The sequence below is a fragment of the Engystomops pustulosus genome, chromosome 5 (assembly GCF_040894005.1).
Source record: "Engystomops pustulosus chromosome 5, aEngPut4.maternal, whole genome shotgun sequence".
NCBI lineage: Eukaryota > Metazoa > Chordata > Amphibia > Anura > Leptodactylidae > Engystomops > Engystomops pustulosus.
The window spans coordinates 169,698,262-169,724,938 of record NC_092415.1 but is presented as its reverse complement, the minus strand read 5'-3'; the positions used below and the strand labels follow the sequence as shown (position 1 = coordinate 169,724,938).

At 42.0% G+C, this 26,677-nt stretch overlaps 1 long non-coding RNA gene across 2 annotated transcripts; it reads right to left on the bottom strand.

Moving 5' to 3' along the window:
- LOC140134238 (uncharacterized) lies at nucleotides 1-25,991 on the bottom strand. 2 transcript variants are annotated; one of them, XR_011856146.1, is made up of 4 exons: nucleotides 25,873-25,991; nucleotides 1,212-1,292; nucleotides 313-410; nucleotides 1-77 (listed from the first exon to the last, which is right to left on the bottom strand). It is a non-coding gene; the product is annotated as an uncharacterized lncRNA (long non-coding RNA). The 2 variants fall into 2 exon arrangements; XR_011856147.1 differs by lacking the exon at nucleotides 25,873-25,991 and adding an exon at nucleotides 21,010-21,110.
- Between the last annotated feature and the right edge of the window lie 686 nt (nucleotides 25,992-26,677).

Below are 26,677 nucleotides of genomic sequence, written 5' to 3'. Positions count from 1 at the left end.
ACCTCTATAATGTACTTGCGGTGCGTTGGCCATTGTATCCTGTAGATGTGTGCCATAGTCCATTACCAACTAGGCAACTAGAAAAAAACAAAAACAAATCAGTCCATACAACCATATGGAGAAGCAAAAAAAAGCAAAAAAAAAAGAGACTTTAATTCCTTAATTTTGCAGAGAGATGCATAATGGTGCTATAATGCATTAATGTGTGTTGAACATTACATGTGAATTTAATTAGCTACGAGCTCCTATCAGCATGCACAGTTTTTCCATAAGAAAATGAAAAATGAAAGAGACAGTTAATTTCTTTCTTACCTCTTTCCATATTCATAAAATGACTGTGTGTTTATTTGTAATGGGATTTGGATAAAAGTCATCTAATCAACAGGCGCTACAAGATTGTGTTTTCTTCACTGTAATACAATATTATTTAAATGAACACAAATGAACACTATTCCTCATGTGCTTGATTAAAAGCTTTATGGATTTAGAGGGGCATAGAATGGTGACTGGTTATAGGTTCTGGTCTGCAATGAACAATCCTACTATTCTTCTATCATAATGGGTATTTAAATACTCTAACAATCAATACACTCATTTGCTTCTCCAGCTATTAACACAGTTTTTTTTAAACTCTGAAAATAATGAACACATTTATTTCTTTACGAGAGCAAGAATGATTTGAATTCTTACACTATATTTCTCGGAAAAGAACACTAAAGCTACAAATAGACACATAGGGCAGTGATGACCAACCTTTTAGAGACCGAGTGCTCAAAAATGCAAACCAGACCAACTTATTTATTGCAAAGTGCCAACACAGCAATTATTGCATTAAAATCTTCTTTCTCCGTGCTATACCACAACTTTCAGCGGTCCGGAGGACATCAATATCGTTGACAGAAGGTGGGAAAATTCAGATTGCCATTGAAGCGTGCCTGAACAGGAAGAATTGTAGGGCCAAGAGCAGGAGCTTCAATGGCTCCATGATAATCTGACAATGTCCACACCTCCTCTTCCTGCAGTCTCAGGCAGACCAAGATGCTTCATGTTTTGGGCTACCTGGGCCTTCAGGAGAATCCCTCAAGTCCTTTCTGGTGAATTCTGTGCTGGGGCAACAGCCTGAGTGCCCACTGAGAGGGCTCAGAGAGCCACCTCTGGCACCCGTGCCATAGGTTCGCCACCACTGACATAGGGGATAATCTCGTACTTACTATTTGTGAGTCTGCTATATTTTCTGCATGTTCATAAAGCAAAGAGAAAAATGGGTTCACATTCTGGTGATCTTCCAATTTCTAAAAAGGATAGAAAACAAAATGAAAGTTGTTTTGCAAGATAAAAGTCTACGTATGCCCTTTGTAGGTTATTACATTTTACAGCAGAACATAACAGAAGATAACCACCTATTACCAGCCCTAAAAAATTATCCCACAAATGGTCACTGGGGGTCTTACTCCTGGCATCTCTAAAGATCACATGGCCATGTGGAAAACTATTTTTTTTATAATTGCTGGGGGTAATGTGTTAAAGAGGAGCTGTCACTAAATTGGAAAAGCTGAAGGACTGGTCTTGATTTTTATCTGCTGGGCCCATTGGAAATTTACACACTCAAGTGACATAGCATACAAAGACACACCTTTAGAGAAAGTAAAAGATTACAACCCCGTAGTCTAGTATTACATGATCTCAGTATACGGTAAACTTTTAAGAGAAAAACGCTAAATTTATCAGGAGTACAGTGGGAATCAGACTACACATTTCATTCAACATTGTGTCTATCTCCATTTTGTCTCTATTCTTTAGCTATGAATTTGGATTTTGATTTATATAACATTTTATGAAATGTTTGTATATGGGGACCCTTTTTTCAAATACTTATTAAGTCTTCTAATAAAAATACAATTTCAAAAGTCTTCCTTTTTTAATTTTCACCTAATACCATTCTGCCCACCCAATCACATGACCAGTGGTTGTTAAATGGTCAAATTACTTTTTTATATCTCATTATCCGGTTGTTCAAGGGAATCCACTCTTCCCAATGCTTCCATTTTTTTAATGGTTGGTGACCTAATGAAGACACCCCCTGCAATATCCATTTTCTAACCATGCAAAGAAGGGCAATAACCAATAATTTCATTTTTATCCGCCCCACCTTAACTTGTAAAAACACACACCAAAAATACCTTCTCAATAATTTCCAGTTCCTTATCTCAAAATTAATTTATTCCATGATTTTAGGTGCACCAAACCTACCTCTTCTACATTACATTTATGAAACAATAGGAGTGAGGGCCCTGCTCGCAAGAGCTTACAGTCAATGAGGATAAGGGGGTGACACAAAAGCTATAAGAGCTTGTATAATGGTCCAGCCATTCTTTATAAGGGAACAGAATAACATAAGTTAAAAAATAAAAATGCTGCCGAACCAGCCATCAGCCGCCATCTTTCAAGGTCAATAGGACTGCAGAGAATCCTGGAGCTCGGTATGTATCTGGTGTTTGCCGAATTACAGATGGGAAGAGGACACAGGATGGGTTAGTAAAAAAAGCGGACATTTCATGCAGTCAGCAAGTGTGATAGCATGTTTGAAACTTTGGAGGTTAGGTATTAGTCTAATAGTCCGGGGAAGGGCATTACAGAGAATTGGTGGAGCTCGGGAGAAATCCTGGAGATGTGCATGAGATGTTTTATTTGATCTAAAACTGAAATGAGAAAAGAGATGGGGAGCTACAGCATTATGCAGAGCTTTGTGGATGAGGGTTATTATTTTAAACTGTTATTCGGAAGGAGACAGGTAAACCAGTGCAGTGACTGGCACAAACAGGAGGCATCCATGTAGAGATTGGTCTGAAAGAGAAGTCTGGCTTCTGCATTTAGTATAGAATGGAGTGGAGAAAGTTTAGTGAGTGGAAGACCAATTAATAGGGGGTTACAGTAGTCGATAGTGAATGAAAGCAACAATTAGCATTTTACAGGTTTCAGTTGTAAGAAATAGACAGATTCTGGAGATGTTTCTGAGATATACGCGACAAGACAGAGCAAGAGATTGAATATGTGGTGCAAAGGAGAGGTCAGAGGCCAACACAACCCCAAGACAGCGGGCCTGCAGACTGAGATAGAGAAGTCATGGTTGGGTCGATTAGTAGATGGTGGAAAGATAAGAAGTTCAGTCTTAGAAAAATTTAGTTTCAAGAAGAGAGAGGACGTGATGAGACAGCAGAGAGACATTCACTAGTGTTCTGGTTTAAGGCAGGGGTAATGTTACGTGAAGAAGTATATAGCTGGGTGTCATCAGCATAGAGATGATAGTGGAAACCAAATCTTCTGATGGTTTGTCCAATGGGGGCAGTATAGAGGTAAAAGAGAAGAAGACTCAGGACTGATCTCTGAGGAATTGATATTTTCTGCTTTGTGATGCCATGAAATTCAAGAAGTAGCAGAATGTTCTGCAGTAATAATATCACTTTATTTCCGAATTCTATTATCCGACAAATGGCTTTAATTTTACAATAATGTGTGACAATACAGGCGAGCTGAAGAAGAAAGCTGAGAATCATAATTTATTTTTGTTAAGTCAACTGCGCTTTTCTACTCTTTGATAGAACATCTGTACCTGTCATTATCTGACAGATCATGGATACATCACACTCATTGCTGAGCTCTAGTGATAAAACACTGCATTAATTGTTCGGGGTACATGTGAAATACTCAAGTCAGAGATCTACGTGTAAACTACAAAAACGCAGACCTTAAAGGGAGGGAGGGTGAAGCAATGCTGACGCATGAGAACAGCTGGGAGTGACATTGTGAAATGCAGACAACAGTAACAAGTCTGTACTGCCAACGTCATTGGCATGTAAACCTGCCTTAAACCATGCCAATTACACTTACAATAGTGCAATCTACACCCTATACGTGTGCCATAGCGATGATGTAAAAGAGAATGAAAAAAATTAGTTCTCATTAAGAAGCAGCTGTAGAACTCTAGATTTATCTTCAGTGTGTAAAAATATATGACTCTTACTTAGGACACAAAGGCAACATTGCTTATATTATATATACTTAACCCCTTAACGACTTTTTCATTATTGGTGTTCCTGTTTTTCATTCCCCACCTTCCAAAACCCAAAACTTTTTATTTTTCAGTTTACAGATGTATGAAGGCTTGTTATCTGCAGGACAAAGCATTGTTCCTAGTGGGAGTTGAAATTAAGTACAATTGGGCAGCATTTCTTATAGTATATATGCTTAACCCCTTAACAACTTGGCCTTTTTTCATTTTTGGCGTTTCCGTTTTTCCCTCCCCACCTTCTAAAAGTCTAAAAAAAAATTTCAGTTTACAGATGTAAAAGGGAATGCGATCTGAAGGACAAATCATTGTTCCTAGTGTCAGTTGAAGTACAATTGTCAAAACAAAAAAGTTTGAGACGTTTTCTTAAAGGCTTAATTTTTTTCAGTGTGGTTCAAATTATACCTCTACTTTATTCTTTGGGTCAGGGCGATTACTTAGATTCCAAATTTATAGTTTTTGGTATGTTTTAATATCTTTAAAAAAATGTAAACATTTTCAGAATTTTTTTCAGTGAGGGGGATCACAGAAGACAATAGAAGTCTGTGGATCCGCAAAAAAAAACATGCTGACAAGTTTTTTTCACTGATGAGGCTGGGGAATCAGGTGTTTTCTAACAATGTTAGGCCTCTTCCACACTTGCAGTTCACGTCAGAGTCTGATCAGGGTGCGATCAGATTTTGGTCAGTGAAAAACGTTCAGTGTCTCAGTTTTTCACGTGCATTTTCAATGCAATTTCAATAAGTTTTTCACACACGTGAAAAGGACTCTGGACTGAGCTCTATCTTTTCTATGGCAATTGATGCATGAAAAACGCATTGCACTTGCACTGGACTTGTATGTGCAATGCGTTTTTGATGCATCTCCATAGACTTGTATGGTGCGTTTTTCACTTGGAAAAGTAGAGCATGCTGAGATTTAAACAAGCGTTAAAAAAAACGCACCTGTGTGCTTGATTAAGAATGCAAGTCTGAAAAATCCTGTTGATTACAATGGGTCAGAATGCAATGCAAGTTCTGCAAGTCAAAAGCACACGCGCGTGAAAAAGGCCTAAGCGCGCATTCACAAGATGCGTTGAGTCGCGTTTTTGACGCAGCCTTGATCACATGCTAAGATTACACTGCGTTTTAGAAGATGCAGTGGAAAAGCAATGTAACCTTAGCATGTAATCAAGGCTGAAGCCAGTGGAATGCGTCAAAAACGCGATGCACAACGCAACGCAACACATTGTGTGAATGCGCCCTGAGGATTGCTGGATCTTTTGTCGCAACTAAATGTTGAAACACACTTTCACATACAGCTCCTCCACAGTACCTTAAAATCCTACCTATTTATTTAGATTTTCATTGACGGATCTAACAAAAATGAAAATAAGCCCTATTATACAGATAATCCAAGCACATCACCATGTATGATGCTCACATGCTTTAGAATTTAAATTTCTTTATCAAAAATCCCAGCACAAGTTAGAATCACCATGGAAAAGAGCGTCTCATCAAGACTGTAATTGAAGACAAAATGCAATGATTTAAATACCTATGGCCTCATCATTCTCGTAGCTTTGGATCCCCATTCATGAGCTTTGTGCTGGTGATTACACAGGAAGCTTAGTTAAAGATCATTTCACCACTCGCAGACTCTGACCAGGTGCAAACATTTCGAGCCCAACGCCGCACAGAGAAAGAAACTTGTCACAAAGCAGCCTCATTACACGGCACAGTGTCATTGTAAAACATCATTTACAAACAAGTTTAAGGAAAAAAATAGAAGCAAAGCTAAATTAAGAGGTTTTACTTTCATACTGATCTTCAAGTTCTTTAACTCTTACAGGACTCAACCGTTTTTCGTCTTTGCGTTTCTCTTATTTTTAATATCCCATTTCCGATATCCCATATTTCTTGTGGGCTCCTTTTACGGCTAATCTATTGTGAATAAAAACTTGCGCCATTTCGCAAATGCTTTTTCACACTTTGCTGTACGGACCTATGTAAGGTGTTTTTAATTAATATGAATTTGGGACCTACAGTTTGATCATTTTTTATCCAAATATTTGTGGATGGAAAAATGGTGAAAAAGTGGCGATTCAGACATTTGGGTGCTTTTTTCCATTATGGTGTTCGCAGCCAGGAATAATCTTTTTAAAATTTTGACAGCCATTTTGGGATGTGGTGATAAGATTTTACTGTTTATTTTTTGTATGTGCTCTATGGAAAGAGGTTGATTCAAACTTTTAATTTGTACTACTACAAAGCCTTCAAGAAGAACCACTCCTGATTCCAATGTAATAAAAATGGTTGTGCCTTTTCAAAAATGCTGTACATTTGTCAGACCATGCTCAAGATGATAAAAATCTTATTCCTCCAACCCAAACCTCCCTCCTCTCCACCACCGCCTGCTGAAGGTCCTCCCAATAAATTTCTAAATTGCAGTTCACCTTTTAAGATATTTTGGAATCAGTTGGCTCATATTTCAATATGATTATACATTGATTGCTATACAATTTAAATGACATTACAAGATTTGTTCAACTCATAACATGGAAAATCCTAAATGTGAATTACAACATAATCAAAATCTGATTAAAATGCTGCTTGCATGTATTAATTACTAGGTCTGTAAGGTTTAGTGTGGAAGTTTTAATTTGATTATTATCACTTGTAAAACAAACAATTTGAGAAGTGTAAGCATTATTTTCCCTGACATTTCAATTAGATTTTTGAGAAGTACAACGCACTTTGCATTTGCAAGTGTCTTGAAATAAAGCAAATATTGTTTTCCATACACAAGCTATTCCATTCCATATGCAAACCAGATAGAAGCTAAACTAAATATACATTTTGATGAAACTTTTCCACCGGGGTCATTTCTATTCTTGGTTAATATGAATGCCAGCTCTGGAGAAAAAGAAATACAATTCAAATGGCAAAACTTCCTTACGACCCTCTTTCCCCAGGGTTCGGTTTAAAAAATTCAGCTGATGCCAATGAATTATGATTTCTTGGATAATAATCTTTATTTATATAGTGCCATCATATTCCGTAGCACTTTACAACTCATGGATAATATCTACGGTAATTGATGTGGAACCCTATATAAAATGTGGAAAGTGTGTATAAGAATGGCTCTGTGATGTGTTTTCTAAGGGTATGGACAAGAGATGAGCTGACCTATCCGTATTCGGGTCAGGTGTGTTTGGCCAAAACCAAACCCAACTACAAACACCTGTGATCCAGGCCTCAGGTTTTAACCCTTTGGGTCTGCTCATCCACTGGTAACACCCACGTTCAGTGCTGGCACCGATCGCTGCTGGAGTTATCCTGTACATGCCGCAGGCAAAGCCATCCGTGGCATGTAATTGCTGGAGACACTAGCATGCCACCAGTTTCCCAGCAATCTTGTGATTTTTTTCATTTTAAAATCAAAATATCAAGACTCCAAAGAAAGTGTGGGCACTTCAACATGTGTAGATACAGGCAGTCCCTGGGTTACGTACAAGATAGGTTCTTTAGGTTTGTACTTAAGTTGAATTTGTATGTGCAACATCCCCCATGGGTTCCAGCCTTTTCTTGGGGCTTGGAGGCAGCCGGGGCCCAGAATACCAGAGTGGCTGGCGGTTGCGGCCTAGGCACGCTAGTGTCACGGTGCTTGGTATGGGGACCGGAGAGCTGTTCTTCAGCCTGGCATGTCTCCAGCAGGTGGTGTATGCAAGAAATGATATGGAGGGAGAGGCTATTGTACTGATTTTCCCTGGGGCAGCCTTTAGAGTCTGTAGTGTGTGTCCCTGGTAGAAGGATGGGGCGCCTTTGATGTTGAAGCCGAAGCAGGGACCAGCCAGAGGCAAGGTTGAGCAAAAATAACTTACAGTTCTTTATTTGAACCAACAGCGACAGCCAACGTGCCCAACGATTCCTTACAGAGGTAGGATACTGGGAGTGCTCTTGGAGAGGGAACCACAGGAGTCTGTTCCCCAGCCTGGATGCAGGGGCAGGCTGGGATGGAGCTGTGTCCAATGTAGGAAGCTTCAGCTTTTATCCTGGAATGGTTAAGTGTTAGCCCTGAAGGTGGACTGACACTCTATAGAGCTGCTGAGGCTTAGGAGACCTGTGGTCAGATCATGGGCTCTGAGCTGGTGCTTCTTAGTCAGAAGCTGGGTTTCCACACATGTTTGCTCTCAACCTGACTGACTTGACTTCTCCTTTGGAACTTTCCTGACCAGGGGTTTTGTTACACCTCCTGGTCAGGTGGTGGCTCACTCTCCAATCACACTCCAGTTCACAATTAAGTGCATTGAGGCATATCATTGGATGATAACATTAAACAGCATTTAACCCTTGCCTTTCCAGGCAGAATCTACCACTGCACTGATCAGACTCTCTATTAGGGGAACACACATATTAGGGGATTATTCGCAATAACTCCTCTGCCTTGCATTGGCAGGGATGTTGCATATGTAAGTTAGAACTGTATATTTTATATTTGTAACCCCAGTCAAAATTTTATTTGGTCTCAATTGCAATTGGATTTTAAAATTGTAGGGTTGTCATAAGAACCAGGATTAACACTAAAGCTTAATTGCAGACACAATTCATAACAGTTATAACTGTTTATAGTAGCCTAAGACTAAGTACAGTAAATTACCAACATCCAGAAGTCCATTTGTAACTAGGGGTTGTCTGTAAGTCGGGTGTTCTTAAGTAGGGGACTGCCTGTGCATGTAAGTCACACTTTTATTACAGCAGCATTATATTTAACCCTTAGTTTTGTTTTCAAAATGATATACCTGTAGCACAAATCAAATTTCAATCAATAAAACCACAATACACATATTGCTCCATCAAGAGTCAGATTACAGAAAAGGGAGGGGGAACAGTCATGCTGGGTCTCTCATATCTTAATTTGATTTTCATAAAAAAATATGAATACTATTAATATCACTGCTCAATGATTATTTTCATTGTATATAAATTATAGAATGGGAATGATAAATTTAGTGAAGGACCCAGGACCAGGGTCAGTGTCAGCATCAGGCATACCTGAGCAAAAAATGGGGCCCATAGCTGCTGGGAGGGCCCGAATCTCAGTCCCCAGTGCAGGGCCTGGTGAGGGGATTGTATATAATAAATCCATTGGGGGCTGTATATAACTGAACCATGATGAGATTGTATATAAACTACAAATGGGCTGTATATAGTTAAACTATGAGGGGCCTGTATATAAAACAACCATGACACAGCTGTTTGGGAATGATAAACTACGGAATATTTTAGGTAGTTTCTGAATTTTTAATGCCCCCATATGAGTTCAGTGCAAAGGGGCCCACTAAGGCTCTATTGCCCAGGGGCCTACTGAAACCTGGAGCTGGCCCCCTGTCCAGGACATAAAAGATTTAGATCATTAAATTTACTCTTTCCATGACAAATGATTTCCAAGAATTAGATTATATAAAGGTCCTCATGTTCAGCAAAGGTCTTTACCTCACAGTACAGTTTTAAATGATGACTCTCCCAAACATAATTACCTATGCTAAGCATAAAAGACTAACTTACCATGGCCAAATACCAGACAAATTCTACTCCATCATTGTAATTGTCATATGTGCTGCCACACTGCAAACATTGTTCAGCCATGGATTTTGCAACATGGAAAAGAATTCCAAAGAATCCAGACATTCTTTCTTGATTTTGTTTTTCAAAAAGAATACAATTGATGCCCAGGCATTTATGTATTAGTCCTCCTTCTCAGAAATCAAGAGATAAAGAAGGAACAAAGTTGTAAATAATCAAACAAAAATAACAAATAGAAAAGTAAAATATATGGATTCTCTACATTTTAACTTTTTCAATGGAAATTCAAACACTTCAAAGTGTTTGCCCAGAATATGAAAATTATTTTATTTCAACAATATGATCCTGATTCTATCTTGCCTCAGTTGTGGGATTCTGCTGCATGATACAACTGTGGATCAAAGAGAAATTATAGTAAACTTTCTAATATACTTTATTAATATTATATACATTCTCCTATACTCTGAAATGAACAGTATTTTTTAAAGTGTTTCTGAAGTCCATTCATAGCAGAAAAACAAGATAAGAAGGCTAAAGTGTAAGTCCTTTAATACATAAAGAATATTTTGTAACAATTCAGCTCTGTAAGAGTAAGGAGTTAAAGCTAGAGATGAGCGAGCACTAAAATGCTCGGGTACTTGTTATTCGAGACGAACTTTTCCCGATGCTCGAGTGCTCGTCTCGAATAACGAGCCCCATTGAAGTCAATGCGAGACTGGAGCATTTTTCAAGGGGACCAAGGCTCTGCACAGGGAAGCTTGGCCAAACACCTGGGAACCTCAGAAAAGGATGGAAACACCACGGAAATGGGCAGGAAACAGCAGGGGAAGCATGCATGGATGCCTCTGAGGCTGCTTAATCGCACCATTATGCCAAAATTATAGGCAACAGCATGGCCATGACAGAGTGACCGAATGAGGCTAGATAGCATCTAAAACATCCAATAATTGACCCTGACACTATAGAGGACGGCATGCAGAGGCAGCGGCAGCAGTGGCAGGCTAGAGAGTCTCATGGCGACATACCCTAAATGGACTCAGGTTTCACCAAAGGAGGTGAAATGATTTCCTATGTGAACAAAAGGTTGACGGTATATTTAGTCGATAACAGAGCATGGTGGCGACATAGTGACCAAGTTCCATAACGTATCTGGTGAAACACCCGAAAAATGAGCCTGACACAGCTCTTTTGATAAGGGGACGACATGTGGAGGCAGCCATGGAGACGACTTCCATGATTAAGAGCGACAGTATGGGGCATTCATATTGCGCTGCTATGATTGCAACTTCAGGTCTCCAGCATGGCGGCGACAGATGGGCCGAGTTCCACTATGTATCTGGTGAAACACCTGAAAATTCTGCCTGACACAGCTCGTTTGATAAGGGGATGATGTGCTGCATATCCTCTCGTGCTCCAGCGTCTGGGGTATAGAGAGTTGAAATGAGACATTGGTGGACGCTGTGGAGGATCGTGGAGGCAAAATGGACAGGAAACAGCAGGGGCAGCATGCATGGATGCCTCTGAGGCTGCCTAATCTTGGGATGGAGCTGGCGGTCCACTGCCAGGCGAGCTTTCGCCTGTCCAAGCCCCTGTCTCTCGGCTCCTCCCCACCCAAAATGGGCCTGGGGGCCAGAAGCGTTTACTTTGAAAAAATTATAATTTTCAAATCAAGCCGGGTCGTTTGAATATTTCACCTGGGAATAATGGAATAGCATAGTGGTTCTATTTTTAATTGTTTTTACGGAAATGGTTCCATGATTAAGAGCGACAGTATGGGGCATCCATATTGCGCTGCTATGATTGCAACTTCAGGTCTACAGATGGTCCGAGTTCCACTATGTATCTGGTGAAACACCTGAAAATTCTGCCTGACACAGCTCGTTTGATAAGGGGACGATGTATGGAGGCAGTGAACTAGTAGTAGATTAAAGGTGCTGCAGTTAAAACTATGTTAGTTGGATCTTGAGATGGAGCTGGCGCTCCGCTGCCAGACGAGCTTTCGCCAATCCAAGCCCCTGTCTCTAGGCTACTCCGCAAACAGCACTTCTAAGAACCTTTTGTATAAGATCAAGTGTAGTAGCGTTCTTATAAGTTTGGGATATGGCGGGTGAGGGGAATGTAAACAGATGCACAAGAAGCGCTGAAATAATATTGGTAAATGATAAAAGTTTGCCAGTATATTTTGTGGATTACACAGCAGGGTGGCGACAAAGTTATCAAGTTTGATGTGGAAGCCATGAAAACAACCCAAAATTCTGCCCGACACAGCTTGTTTGATAAGTGGTCGATGTATGGAGGCAGTGAACTAGTAGTAGATTAAAGGTGCTGCAGTTAAAACTATGTTAGTTGGATCTTGAGATGGAGCTGGCGCTCCGCTGCCAGGCGAGCTTTCGCCAATCCAAGCCCCTGTCTGTAGGCTACTCCCCAAACAGCACTTCTAAGAACCTTTTGTATAAAATCAAGTGTAGTAGCGTTCTTATAAGTTTGGGATATGGCGGGTGAGGGGAATGTAAACAGATGCGCAAGAAGCGCTGAAATAATATTGGTAAATGATAAAAGTTTGCCAGTATATTTTGTGGATTACACAGCATGGTGGCGACAAAGTTAACAAGTTTGATGTGGAATCCATGAAAACAACCCAAAATTCTGCCTGACACAGTTCGTTTGATAAGGAGACCATGTATGGAGGCAGCTATATGGACGACTTTTGGAGGCAGCTATGGCGATGACGTGTGGAGGTAGAAATGGAGACAACGTGTGGAGCCAGCTAAAAAGACGACATGTGGAGGCTGCTATGGAGACAATTTAATTTAGATAGTGCCTGTATGTGGCAGTCCAAAAAAGTTTTCAAACCAGAGGAGCAGGTAGGTGGTCCTCCAGAAAAATTAAATAAATTGAGTGCCTGTATGTGGCAGTCCAAAAAAGTTTTCAAACCAGAGGAGCAGGTAGCTGGTCCTCCAGAAAAATTAAATAGATTGAGTGCCTGTATGTGGCACTCCGAAAAATTGCTTAAAACAGAGGACCGGGTAGGTGGCCCTCCAGAAAAATTAAATACATAAAGTACTATAGCTAGAGCCAGAGCCAAAAAATAGCCAGTTTCCTATGCTTTAGTGTACAAAGAGGAGGAGAAGGAGGACAATAAGGAGGAGGAGTGCATACATTATTCAGGTTGAGCTTCTTTCACCTGGTGGAGAATGAAAATCCGGAAAAATCCAGGCTTTATTCATCTTGGTAAGCGTCAGCCTGTCAGCGCTGTCAGTCGACAGGCGTGTATGCTTATCGGTGATGATGCCACCAGCTGCACTGAAAACCCGCTCGGACAACACGCTAGCGGCAGGGCAGGCAAGAACCTCCAAGGCGTACAGCACCAGTTCGTGCCACATGTCCAGCTTTTAAACCCAGTAGTTGTAGGGAGCTGTGTGATCATTTAGGACGATGGTATGGTCAGCTACGTACTCCCTCACCATCTTTCTGTAAAGATCAGCCCTACTCTGCTGAGACTGAAGACAGCTGACAGTGTCTTGCTCGGGTGACATAAAGCTGGCAAAGGCCTTGTAAAGCGTACCCCTGCCAGTGCTGGAAAAGCTGCCTGGTCGCCTACTCTCCCTCGCTACTTGTCCCGCAGAAGTACGCCCTCTGCCGCTAGCGCTGTCAGAAGGGAAATACTGTTTCAGCTTGTGCACCAGGGCCTGCTGGTATTCATGCATTCTCACACTACTTTCCTCTCCAGGGATGAGAGTGGAAAGATTTTGCTTGTACCGTGGGTCCAGGAGAGTGAATACCCAGTAATCGGTGCTGGAATAAATTCTTTGAACGCGAGGGTCACGGGATAGGCAGCCTAGCATGAAATCTGCCATATGCGCCAGAGTCCCAACGCGCAAGAATTCACTCCCCTCACTGGCCTGACTGCCCATTTCCTCCTCCTCTAACTCCTCCAACTCCTCTTCTTCTGCCCATACACGCTGAACAGTGAAGGACTGAACAATGGTCCCCTCTTCTGTCTCGCCAACATTCTCCTCCTCTTCCTCCTCCGATATGCGCTGAGAAACAGACCTAAGGGTGCTTTGGCTATCAACAAGGGAATCTTCTTCCCCCGTCTCTTGTGACGAGCGCAAAGCTTCCGACTTCATGCTGACCAGAGACTACTGGCATCGCCACTGACCATCTGTGTTGACTCCTCAAAGTTACTCAGCACCTGACAGATATCAGACATCCACGTCCACTCCTCATTGTAGACTTGAGGAAGCTGACTGACCTGACTACCAGTTCTGGTGGAAGTTGACATCTGGCAGTCTACAATCGCTCGGCGCTGCTGGTAAACTCTGGATAACATGGTTAATGTTGAATTCCATCTCATGGGCACGTCGCACAACAGTCGGTGAGCAGGCAGTTGGAGGCGGCGCTGCGCTGCCCTGAGAGTGGCAGCATCTGTGCTGGACTTCCTGAAATGCGCACAGATGCGGCGCACCTTCGTGAGCAAATCAGACAGATTGGGGTATGTCTTGAGGAAACGCTGAACTATGAGATTTAACACATGGGCCAGGCATGGCACATGTGTCAGTCTGCCGAGTTGCAGAGCCGCCACCAGGTTACGGCCGTTGTCACACACAACCATGCCTGGCTTCAGGTTCAGCGGTGCCAGCCACAGATCAGTCTGCGCCGTGATGCCCTGTAATAGCTCTTGGGCGGTGTGCCTTTTATCGCCTAGGCTCAGCAGTTTGAGCACCGCCTGTCGCTTAGCGATGGCACTGCTGCTGTGCCTAGAGCTACCGACTGATGGCGCCATGCCCACGGATGGTAATTCGGAGGAGGAGGAGGTGGAGGAGGGGTGGGAGGAGGAGGAGGCATAGTAGGCCTTTGAGACCTGGACCGAGGTAGGCCCCGCAATCCTCGGCGTCGGCAGTATATGAGCAGCCCCAGGGTCAGACTCGGTCCCAGCCTCCACCAAGTTAACCCAATGTGCCGTCAGCGATATATAGTGGCCCTGCCCGGCAGCACTCGTCCACGTGTCCGTGGTCAGGTGGACCTTGTCAGAAACGGCGCTGGTCAGGGCACGGATGATGTTCTCTGACACGTGCTTGTGCAGGGCTGGGACGGCACATCGGGAAAAGTAGTGGCGGCTGGGGACCGAATACCGAGGGGCGGCCGCCGCCATGAGGTTTCGAAAGGCCTCGGTCTCTACCAGCCTATAGGGCAGCATCTCCAGGCTAAGCAACTTGGAGATGTGGACGTTGAGGGCTTGGGCGTGTGGGTGGGTTGCGCTATACTTCCTTTTGCACTCCAGCGTCTGGGGTATGGAGAGCTGAACGCTGGTGGATGCTGTGGAGGATCGTGGAGTTTTCGCACGGGAGGTGTTTGGGCCGTGGTCCTGGGCAGGGGGCTGACTAGCAGATGACACAGGGGTAGGAGCAGTGGTGTGCCCGGCCGGAGGTGAACGGGCTTGGTGCCATTGAGTGGGGTGTTTAGCATTCAGATGCCTGCGCATACTGGTGGTAGTTAAGCTAGTAGTGGTGGAACCCCTGCTGATCCTGGTTTGGCAAAGGTTGCACACCACAGTCCGTCGGTCATCCGGTGTTTCTTTAAAGAACCTTCAGACTTCTGAAAATCTAGCCCTCGCCACGGGAGCTTGACTACGGGCAACATTTGGCGCTGATGCACCAGCTCTGGCCCTGCCTCTCCGTCTGGCCCCACCACTGCCTCTTCCAACCTTTTCTGCTATAGGACTCGCCTCCGTCTCAGAAGCACTGTGTTTACCCGGCCTATCAACCCAGCTTGGGTCTGTCACCTCATCATCCTCCGATCCCTCAGTCTGCTCCCCCCTAGGACTTCCTGCCCTGACAACAACTTCACCACTGTCTGACAACCGTGTCTTCTCATCGTCCGACACCTCTTTACACACTTCTTCCACTACGTCAATAATGTCATCATCACCCACAGACTGCGACTGGTGGAAAACATGGGCATCGGAAAATTGCTCAGCAGCAACCGGACAAGTGGTTTGTGACTGTGGGAAGGGTCCAGAAAACAGTTCCTCAGAGTATGCCGGTTCAAATGCCAAATTTTGCTGGGAGGGGGCAGACTGGAGGGAAGGAGGCTGAGGTGGAGGAGCTGGAGGAGTGCTGATTTCGGTGACATGGGTGGACTGCGTGGAAGACTGACTGGTGGACAAATGGCTAGAAGCATTGTCCGCAATCCACGACATCACCTCTTCGCACTGTTCTGGCCTCAACAGTGCTCTACCACGAGTCCCAGTAACTTGAGACATGATGAACCTAGGGAGTGTAGCTCTGCGGCGTTCCCCTGCTCCCTCATCAGCAGGTGGTGTCTCACCCCGCCCAGGACCACGCCCTCGGACCCCTGCAGTAGTTGGACGCCCACGTCCACGCCCTCGTCCTCTACCCCTAGCCCTCGGGTTAAACATTTTCCAAATTAAAGTGTAAACTTTAAATTTTTTTTTTTTTGTGTTTATTTTCTTTTATTTTTATTTTTTTTTAACAAAATGATGCTATCCTATTGCTATGGCTAGTTTCTAACCTACACTGACAGCACACAACTTGATTTTGTGCTGTGCCTGATGACTTTGAGCTATAAAATGAAATAAAGGTAAAAAAAAAAAAAAATCAGCAGACTCAAGCAAACAAAAAAAAGGAAAATATAACGCTATTGTAGGCCTAAGTAAGCCGTTGGGGTTCTCCTATGGCTATTTTGTAGCCTACAATGAAAGCACACTGCTTTGCAAGATGAGTTTGAGCTATAAAATGAAATAAAGGTAAAAAAAAAAAAAAATCAGCAGACTCTGCCTAATTCTAATCAAACCCCTAATAAATTGTCCCACTTTGGTGTTTGAGGTGGATATGTGTGTCACTAAGAGCTAAACACAACGGTAGCAAGTCCCCCTGCAAATTCCTCACAATATGGTACTAGCTGCACTACTAGTGCCAGCAAGCCCAGCCACAAGCAAATAAAAAAAAAAATGTATAACGTTATTGTAGCCCTAAGAAGGGCTGTTGGGTTCTTGTAGACTCACTCCTGCTTGACAGTAAGCTAATATAACATCCTAACGCTATCCCTGCAGCAGCAGCAGCTCTCTCCCTTACGGCATCCAGACAGAGAATGATGCGAGCAGCGCGGGCAGGGGCTAGTCTATTCCAGGGTCACCTGATCTGGCCAGCCAACCACTGCTATCGACGTGTAAGGGTACCACGTCATGCTGGGTGGAGTGCAGAGTCTCCTGGCTTGTGATTGGCTCTGTTTCTGGTCGCCAAAAAGCAAAACAGCGGGAGATGCCATTTTCTCGAGCGGGCGAAGTATTCGTCCGAGCAACGAGCAGTTTCGAGTATGCTAATGCTCGAACGAGCATCAAGCTCGGACGAGTATGTTCGCTCATCTCTAGTTAAAGCACATCTGTCTCTAGGAATGTGATTTTTAGCTGGTGTCAGGTTCCCTTAGCCTTTGCTATGCTGATTTTCAAAAATGCCTTTGTAATTATTCTGAATCATTTCAGCAATTTATAATAGTTTGATTTACATTACCCGGCTCCCTGCCAGCATCATGTGGTAAGTATCCGGGTAGGGGCCACTACAGCATGTGCCTGTGTCCCCTTATGCATTCTTCCTCTACTTCACACCATCCCCCTCCCTCATCTGCCTGCTTAATGCACATGACAGGATGTAGGGAGGGGGAACGGAGCAAGATGAGTTTGGAGGAGAGAAGACTGACACAGGCACACAGGCTGCAGCTATCCCCTCCCTACCCTGAGACTCAACACATGCTACTGGCAGGGAGCCAAGTAATGTGAATTAAACTTATATAAACTATTGAAATGATTCAAAATGCTGACAAGGGCATTTTTTAAATCAGCATAGCATAGGCCAGTGGTGGCGAACCTATTGCACGGGTGCCAAAGGTGGCACTCAGAGCCCTTTCTTTGGGCACCAGGGCCATCGCCCCAGAACACCAGACAGGACTCAAAGAATCTTCCTGCAGTTCCAAGCAACTTAGAAAATGCTGCTTTCAGTCATATTTTGATACTTACTTCGCTACTTGGGACTGTAGGAAGAGGGAGAATGAATAGATAGGGCCGAATTATCTTTGAAGGACCTTCTGCTGGTCCCTACAGGTCTACAGAGGAGCACTGGAAAGAATCTAAAATTATGCAAATTTTCTATATTTCTACTGTGGTGCTGTTCTCAGGAGGCCAATATGATTGTTGACGAACAGAGAGCAGTAAGTTACTGCTTTAATTTTTGGTTGGCACCTCGCGATAAATAAGGGGGGTTTGGGGTGTCTTTTTGGGCACTCAGCCGCTAAAAGGTTCGCCATCACTGGCATAGGCTATTGGAACCTGTCTCCAGTCACTAGAAACCCTAAAAACATTTTTGCCTATAAGGCTGTAAGGGAGAAACAAAAAGGGCAAAAAGCATTTGATATCTTATTTAGTATACTATACCCATAGAAAAAAGAGGAATCGTCATTTGCACCACACTGTAAAAGTCGTAACTACCCAACTTGTAAGAAATACTGTACCTGCATTCTTTCATCAATTTCACCGCAATTGGATTTTTTTTCCCAGCTTTCCAGTACATAGCACAAAATATTGAGATAAAAGCAGCAAAAGATACACCCTGGTATTGTACTTGTTTTTGTCTATTGTCTTAATATAATTTTTTAATAAAGAGGAAATATTGATATGCATGGCCAAAAGTTTTCAAAATTAGTTTCTGGTGTCCTATCTCTTTTACATGTCTTTATAGCAGACAGAAAAGACTAGAAAACCTCTTTTAGTTATGTCTTAATTCACTTTCAAGGAGCAGATGATAGCACCAACTATGCATGAATGAGTAATTGCATCATACTAATTATGCTTTAAGGATAATTAAGCCTAATTATTTTTTATAAGCATAGATAATTCTAAATATCTGATAATAATACGGTTCTAGAGTTGGAATTAAAGATACAGTTTACTGTATGTACAGCAGTGCTCCAGCAGTGTTACTAGGCAAAGGGGGCAATGACACTCATAATAAAGTCTTCCACACAGTCGCCATTAAATTACCATAATTCGGTAGCAAATGCACTTAATTACAACTATAGATCAACTTAACTCTCTTGAGATAAGTCATGGTAAATTGAATCTACCAAGCAATAGTTATTTATGCTAGTTCCCAAGAAACAGTTCTAGATTTTTGTTGCCAAAGGGACTATGAAAGATATTCTATAGTCTAAGTCTTCTGTGTAAAATCTTGATAATATCTTGGACATAGGTAATTATGCTTAAAGGAAATCAACCATCAAAATCAAACAAGATAAACCAGGGATCCTTACCTTAAAGGGAACCTGTCACCAGGGACCTCATTTTCACTAAAGACAAATTGTAAAAGCCAATGACACCTGCAGTGCAAAAATGCCTTTGCATTGCAATATAATTGTGTGTTATAACTTACTCTTGCATGCTGATAAAATCCTGGGGTAGTCACAGGGGTGGGGCTTTGGTTTGGATGCATTTCAAAAAACAACATGTGACTTGTCTGAGCTGCAGGCTGTCTCCATCTTTGTGCTCCTGTAGAGCTTGTCCCTTCCCCATTGATATCATCTCACCAGGCTATGACCTGTGAGAAGAAGCGGGAGGTGGAGATGTACAGGAGCACAAAGGTGGGGGCCAAGCTCTGTGGAGTGAGTAACATAGACAAGGCACGTGTGCCCAGCTATTTATATTGCATAGAGCATATTTTTCCCCTCAAATGTTGGCAAAGATGTATAAGGGATGTAAAGCACTATGTATTGTACACTAGGTATTGTCCCAAGATAAAGGTTTTCTGAATTAATGTTATCGAGGAAATAGAAAAACTGACAAGTACGCATGGGCTATATTCATTTCAATTGTGTATTTAAGGGTTGGTGGAAGATGTATCAATAGAGACCCAAAACAAATACTTAATTAAAAAATATTGCTATATGCAAGATTTTGTATCATTAAGAAATGGATTGTAAAAAGTCCCCCAACCAGCAATATGTGGATTAGAATATCTAACCTGTCTCTACAAGGAGAATGGTACAATCTGAAGACTGTCTCAAATAAGAAAGCTGTGCAATTTAAAAAGATGTGGAAAAATTGGATAGAAAATAACTTTACAGTAGAGGAGTTGTACTTTATTGATTAAGAGAAAAAGAGAAAGGAAATAAGGGAAGAGAAAGAGAGAGATGGGTTTGTTTTCATTTTGTTTTGTTTTTTTGTTTCTTTTGTGGGTTTTTTTTCTCTCTTTTTTGGGGTTGGGGGGGAATAAACAAAAAATTAAAGTATTACATGACAAATAGAGATGTAGGAGAAAGACTTTTGTATACAGTGCTTAAGATTGCGGCCAGTGTCGTGTAGAATTACTGTATTTGTAATTGTAAAATTGTCTAGAAAAGAAACAATGTGATATGTGTATTAATTGGAATTATTTTCCTCTTTCTAATCTTTTGTTAATTTTTGTAAGTGATTAAAAAAAAAAAGAATAAGTGACATAATTTCATGAATTTTTTGGTTATTATTTAGCATTTTTATGCTAATTTCTAATTATGATTGATTTATAAGTTTTAAATTAAAATTTACATTTTATGCTACTTTATACTGCCATTTGTAAGCTTATAGTAATGGCTTTCACACTCAATCAAAACAGAGAAGACCTCAGAGATCTTTTTAGTTAGCTACATATTAGCAGTTGTCGGAATCAATTCTTCTGCGATCATTGTTACTGTGATGTGGCCTTTCAATCTGAAATAAAAGTTCCCTTTTTTGATGGTAAAATAATTCATTCCTACTTTTAGTACAGTTGGAGGGAAGGTATCACTATAAATCCTCTGCCAGTATCTATTGCTTGCATTTTATTGCTAGTAATGATCCAAGTATGAGATCAAAGAAGATTCAGTTATTATTTTCAGAATCTATGTATAACAACTACCAAAAGTGCTATCTAAAGGGCTCTTAAGAGTACACTGGAGGCAATACAGAAAATAATTTGGTTGAGTTTCTTTGCTGTAGTGTTAGTGCTTTCAGTTACAGGAAGGGGGACCTTATGACACTTTCTGCCCCCGCTCTATCCATTTTATCCATAAGATTGTTTGCATCCTAATATCTATTCCCCACTTTCACGTAATTAGGTCAATTAACGATACATAATGGCTTGCACACCCAACCGGGCTGATGACTCCCCAATTCTGCTGATGAACCTATAAAAATCACAATAATTGGTTTCTATGCTTAGATGGAGCATTGGCCACACAGAAGTCTCTTTTGTCCTTAACTAAAATGGCTAACAATAGTTTTATCAAAACATGTTAAAACATGTTAAATTTATATGGGCTCCAGCCATTGTGTCAACTATATAAGGGTCCTACCACTGGAGCTATCATTCCACTTTTAGGTTGTAGCTGTGGTTGCGGATGCCTTCATCTACCCCATTCAACTATATAAGATTACTGGAGCCAGTCAAGTGAAGTGGATCAGATATAAGCGGTAAATCACAAGCATTACCCAAGACAACTCAAACACACATAATAACACCCTAATACTGCATAGTAATTGTTTGTTCATTGCAAAATTGTATTGAATGGTTTCGTGAGAAATTGGAGTCCATAATCTGTATTTTAATGGATACTTACCCAATTAGGCGAGATGGATCAATGCCTTATGTCACTGTCCATTTTTTAAGAGGGAATGAGTAATTGATCACAAATAAAGTTTGGATAGATTGTGTAATATTAACTAGAGGAGATAGAAAAGCCATTGCTTAAATAGCCTTATCATCATGTCTAGGGGATTTATATTTAACAGCTCATATACACTCACCGGCCACTTTATTAGGTACACCATGCTAGTAACGGGTTGGACCCCCTTTTGCCTTCAGAACTGCCTCAATTCTTCGTGGCATAGATTCAACAAGGTGCTGGAAGCATTCCTCAGAGATTTTGGGCCATATTGACATGATGGCATCACACAGTTGCCACAGATTTGTCGGCTGCACATCCATGATGCGAATCTCCCGTTCCACCACATCCCAAAGATGCTCTATTGGATTGAGATCTGGTGACTGTGGAGGCCATTTGAGTACAGTGAACTCATTGTCATGTTCAAGAAACCAGTCTGAGATGATTCCAGCTTTATGACATGGCGCATTATCCTGCTGAAAGTAGCCATCAGATGTTGGGTACATTGTGGTCATAAAGTGATGGACATGGTCAGCAACAAATTCTGACCCTACCATCCGAATGTCGCAGCAGAAATCGAGACTCATCAGACCAGGCAACGTTTTCCCAATCTTCTACTGTCCAATTTCGATGAGCTTGTGCAAATTGTAGCCTCATATTCCTGTTCTTAGCTGAAAGGAGTGGCACCCGGTGTGGTCTTCTGCTGCTGTAGCCCATCTGCCTCAAAGTTCGACGTACTGTGCGTTCAGAGATGCTCTTCTGCCTACCTTGGTTGTAACGGGTGGCGATTTGAGTCACTATTGCCTTTCTATCAGCTCGAACCAGTCTGCCCATTCTCCTCTGACCTCTGGCATCAACAAGGCATTTCCGCCCACAGAACTGCCGCTCACTGGATGTTTTTTCTTTTTCGGACCATTCTCTGTAAACCCTAGAGATGGTTTTGCGTGAAAATCCCAGAAGATCAGCAGTTTCTGAAATACTCAGACCAGCCCTTCTGGCACCAACAACCATGCCACATTCAAAGGCACTCAAATCACCTTTCTTCCCCATACTGATGCTCAGTTTGAACTACAGGAGATTGTCTTGACCATGTCTACATGCCTAAATGCACTGAGTTGCCGCCATGTGATTGGCTGATTAGAAATTAAGTGTTAACGAGCAGTTGGACAGGTGTACCTAATAAAGTGGCCGGTGAGTGTATATTTAGCAATATTTACTTGTCTACCCAATATTCTAAAAAAAATTCTCAAAAAAACTGTGTTAATGCAGTTTGACAAATTTCTTGACTGTGAGAGAACAACCGATGAGCTGGATATTGCTGTTTCTATTTTCTTGGGAAATCTTTATGGCTGCTCCTCAAACCAGTGACCTTATGGTCACTATTAGGCCTAATAACAGAATAAGCTAGTACAGAAGTAGGTAGTAGTGAATATGAGAACAGGATGTAATGTGTAGTAACTTTGCGGTTACATGATAAGAATCTGCATAATTATGTATAAGATACCAAGATGATTATCTATAAAATGACTGAAGTCTCCCGTTCACATTTGTAGTGGATGGTGAGATTTAGAGCCGGAAAATCAAAATTTCAAAACATTGCAACCCTTTTGTTCGGTGTATGTGAATTTGGACCCATGTGTGGTATAATGAGCCTTTTACACTTTTGACACATCCAAAGATACACAGAATAAGGGCCGCCACAGTGAATTTTGGGGGCCCTGACTGGAAGATTTTTGTGGGCCCCCTTCACCAGCGTCCATTCCCACATTGATACATAACATTGTATACACAATATATTTTTGCAAAACCTTTTTAAGCCATGATAAGCTAGACTCTTTTGACAGGACCCTACTCTACCGCATGTGCCCACACAGTATATAGATAGCCACTACACATGCCCACACAATATATAGATAGCCCTCCCAGCACATGCCCCCTCAGTCCATAAACAGCCCCCAGTCCGCATTCAGCACCCCCATGCCACAGTCAGCATGCTCAGTCCATAGTCACCCCCCCAGTCCAAAGTCAGCCCCCCAGTTCACAGCAAATGCCGCCCTTTAATGAAATGTCCACCTCAGATTCCCCCTTTAAGGTAATGTCCCTTCTAGATGCCAACCTTTAATGAAATGTCCACCCCAGATGCCCCCTTTAATGAAATGTCCACCCAGATCTTCCTTTAATGAAATGTCCACCTCAGATGCCCCCTTTAAGGTAATGTCCCTTCTAGATGCCAACCTTTAATGAAATGTCCACCCCAGATGCCCCCTTTAATGAAATGTCCACCCAGATCTTCCTTTAATGAAATGTTCACCCCAGATGCCCCCTTTAATAAAATGTTCACCCCAGATGCCCCTCTTTTACATAAATCTATCTTCACAATGTAATATCCACAGCAGGCCCTCTTTAAATAAAAAACCTATACTCCCCTTCGGCTTCTTCTCTCCATCCCTGTGGCTCCGTCTTCTCCTCTTCGGGCCCAGGCGCTTCACTATGATGCAGCGGTGTTGCAGCCGTGTGACGACATAGTGTAAGGGCCCGTGCTGCACATACACTATGATGTCACGTGGCCTCAACACTGTCACATCATAGTGATGTGCTTGGGTTGGAAGAGGAGAAGATGGAGCCACAGGGCCAGAGAATAAAGAAACCAAAGGTAAGTATAGCTTTCATTCTGATGGCGGATCATATGGAGCCCGGGTATTGGGGGGGGCTTGTGGGTACTGATGGTGAATTTGAAAATGGGGGGGCCCTTGAACACACTCCCACTATACCCCCCATGATTGCAGCCCAGCACAGCATACAGTGCACAATTCACTCATGGTTATGTAACGTAGGATCAGAGCTTCACATTTCTTCTTTTTCCTTTTTTTGACTTGCGTGTAGTTGTAATCTTCCTTTTCCTATTACCAGACATATTGAGTGAATGAAGTTATATAGTAGCAGGCATATAAATGCAAGGCAATTTAGAATACACAATCGTGTCCTAATGGGAATGTCATTAATACTAGACCTAATTTCTCAATAGAAGATTAATGTGCAATGTCATTATTTCTTATAAAACATGTTGTTTCAGTGAATAATTTAATGACGATTTAAATGCATCTATGTTTAATTCATTGTCGCCAAAAGGAAAACTAGCGGACAGTAATAGATGCTAGGTTACTTTTGCATTATCACAGTTTAATATAAAGCACATGAGTAAAGGCTATAAATAAAGAGCCTTGGCCAAATTAGATATCCTTATTTTCACAAAGTTTATTTGTATACAGGATAAGACTCTAGAACTAGAGCAGATTTCATACAACTTTTAATACAGTAATGTACCATTATGATTAGCTAATGTGGCGGCCTCACCCCTTCAGTTTTGGATTGGGGTTTCTACGGGCCACAAGATAAAATTATATTTTCTCACCCCCCCCCCTTCCTCATCCCCTACCTGCCTACAAATTAGGTTTTCTTCTTCTGTATCTATGGGTTCCAGTATTAGGTATTAGCCTGTGTCCATTGCAGGATCCTCTGGTTCTCTGGTGGGCCAGTCCATCACTGGGCCCCATGAGTTTTTACACATCATTGGATATTCTAGGGTTAATGGTGTGATAAGGCTCTTCACTTTCTAACAAGCACAGTGCCTTGCAAAAAAATTGAAGGCCTGTAAAAAAAATTAATGGATTTTGTTTTCCATACCCCCAAAATCAATGAGTGCTGATCAATAATAACATATATTCAGATCTTCCCAACTATTGGAAATTTCCTTTATCTCCTTAAAGGGGTTTTCCCACAGGATAGAGCCAGGGGTGTAACTAGGAAAGGCCGGGCCCCATAGCAGATTTTTGCATGGGGCCCCCTTTCTCCTTAAAATATACATATTTGTAAAATTACACGCATTTATACACTCAAATATACACACATTTATATGCACAAAGTTCTATACTCATACACAAATTAATACACTCTTACACATGTATAAACTCATACACACACATTTTTGTACTGATACATATATTATATGAAAACGTATAAAGTATATACACACACAGTATGTACACATCCAATGTATATAAATCATATAAATATATATTATATACACATCATTTACACACATTATGTTTAGTCCATATACATTATAAACACACAGTGTGTATATTATATATATATATATATATATATATAATATATTGTATTATAATATATACACAAAGTATAAACCCATACATATAGCATATACACACCTACATACAGTATGTAGACATCATCCATACATACATACATAGAGTATATACATACCATACATCATATGCACACATACAGAACGTACACACATACCTAAAGTATATAGACATAAACATATAGTATACACTCATATAGCATATACATAAACACACACATACAACATACACACACAGATAGATACACAGACAGATAGATTGCTAGATAGATAGATAGATAGATAGATAGATAGATAGATAGATAGATAGATATGATATAGATAGATATGATATAGATAGATATGATATAGATAGATAGATAGATGGGAAAAGGCAGCTGCAGACTTACCAGTAGATGCATCCTGTCTGTGTTGGGGTTCTGCACCTCTCTACTCCAAAATAGCAGATGATGTGGGCCACTTCTTAGCTGAGGGTTTGTGACAGTTGCATCCCACCTGCCATGGTGTGCATGAGGTTAATCACTGCACACTGATTAACCTTTACTTTCAAGATCTCTGCTTGCTGTCAGGGCACTGTCCTGAGGAGGGGGAATTCAATTAATTGACAACAAGAAGAGGTCTGTTAAAAATCTGAAGAGAATCTCCTGGCTGATTGTTGCTGTACTCGGGCTCCTCCTCCTAGGACCCAGTTCCTGGGATAGTGCAGCTCCCTGGCCGGCCTGTACTGCATGCTGTGTAGCAGGGGATTCCCGAGGCCCTAGCAGCTCAGCATCGCTGTTTTTCCAGTTGGTGCAGCAGAACAAGGCCCATTGATCCCTGCTGCTGCTGCGTGGGCTGGTGTGTACACGGTGGGGATCCTGCAGGGCCCGTGCTCCGGGGAGGAGGAGCGGCGGTTAAGGCAGCTCAGGGCTAAGTTCTAGAGCACAGACTCAGTGGCCTCATCATCCCCAGGCACCTGCAGTGCTACCTGTTGCTGGACCTGCACCTCCTCCACCACTCCCTGCAGGGCTATGTGTCCGGCCTGGAGGGGACTTTCATCCGCGTGTGCCTCGGAGGTGGCGCGGAAATGTGATATTAGAGTCTGACTATGGGAGAACAAGTTTGCGCCATCTGGGGGGGGAGCTTAAAATTATTAAGCCACACTCCCATCTCCTGTCTGCCTGACGGGACAATGTAATGAAGTAGCGCCACAGT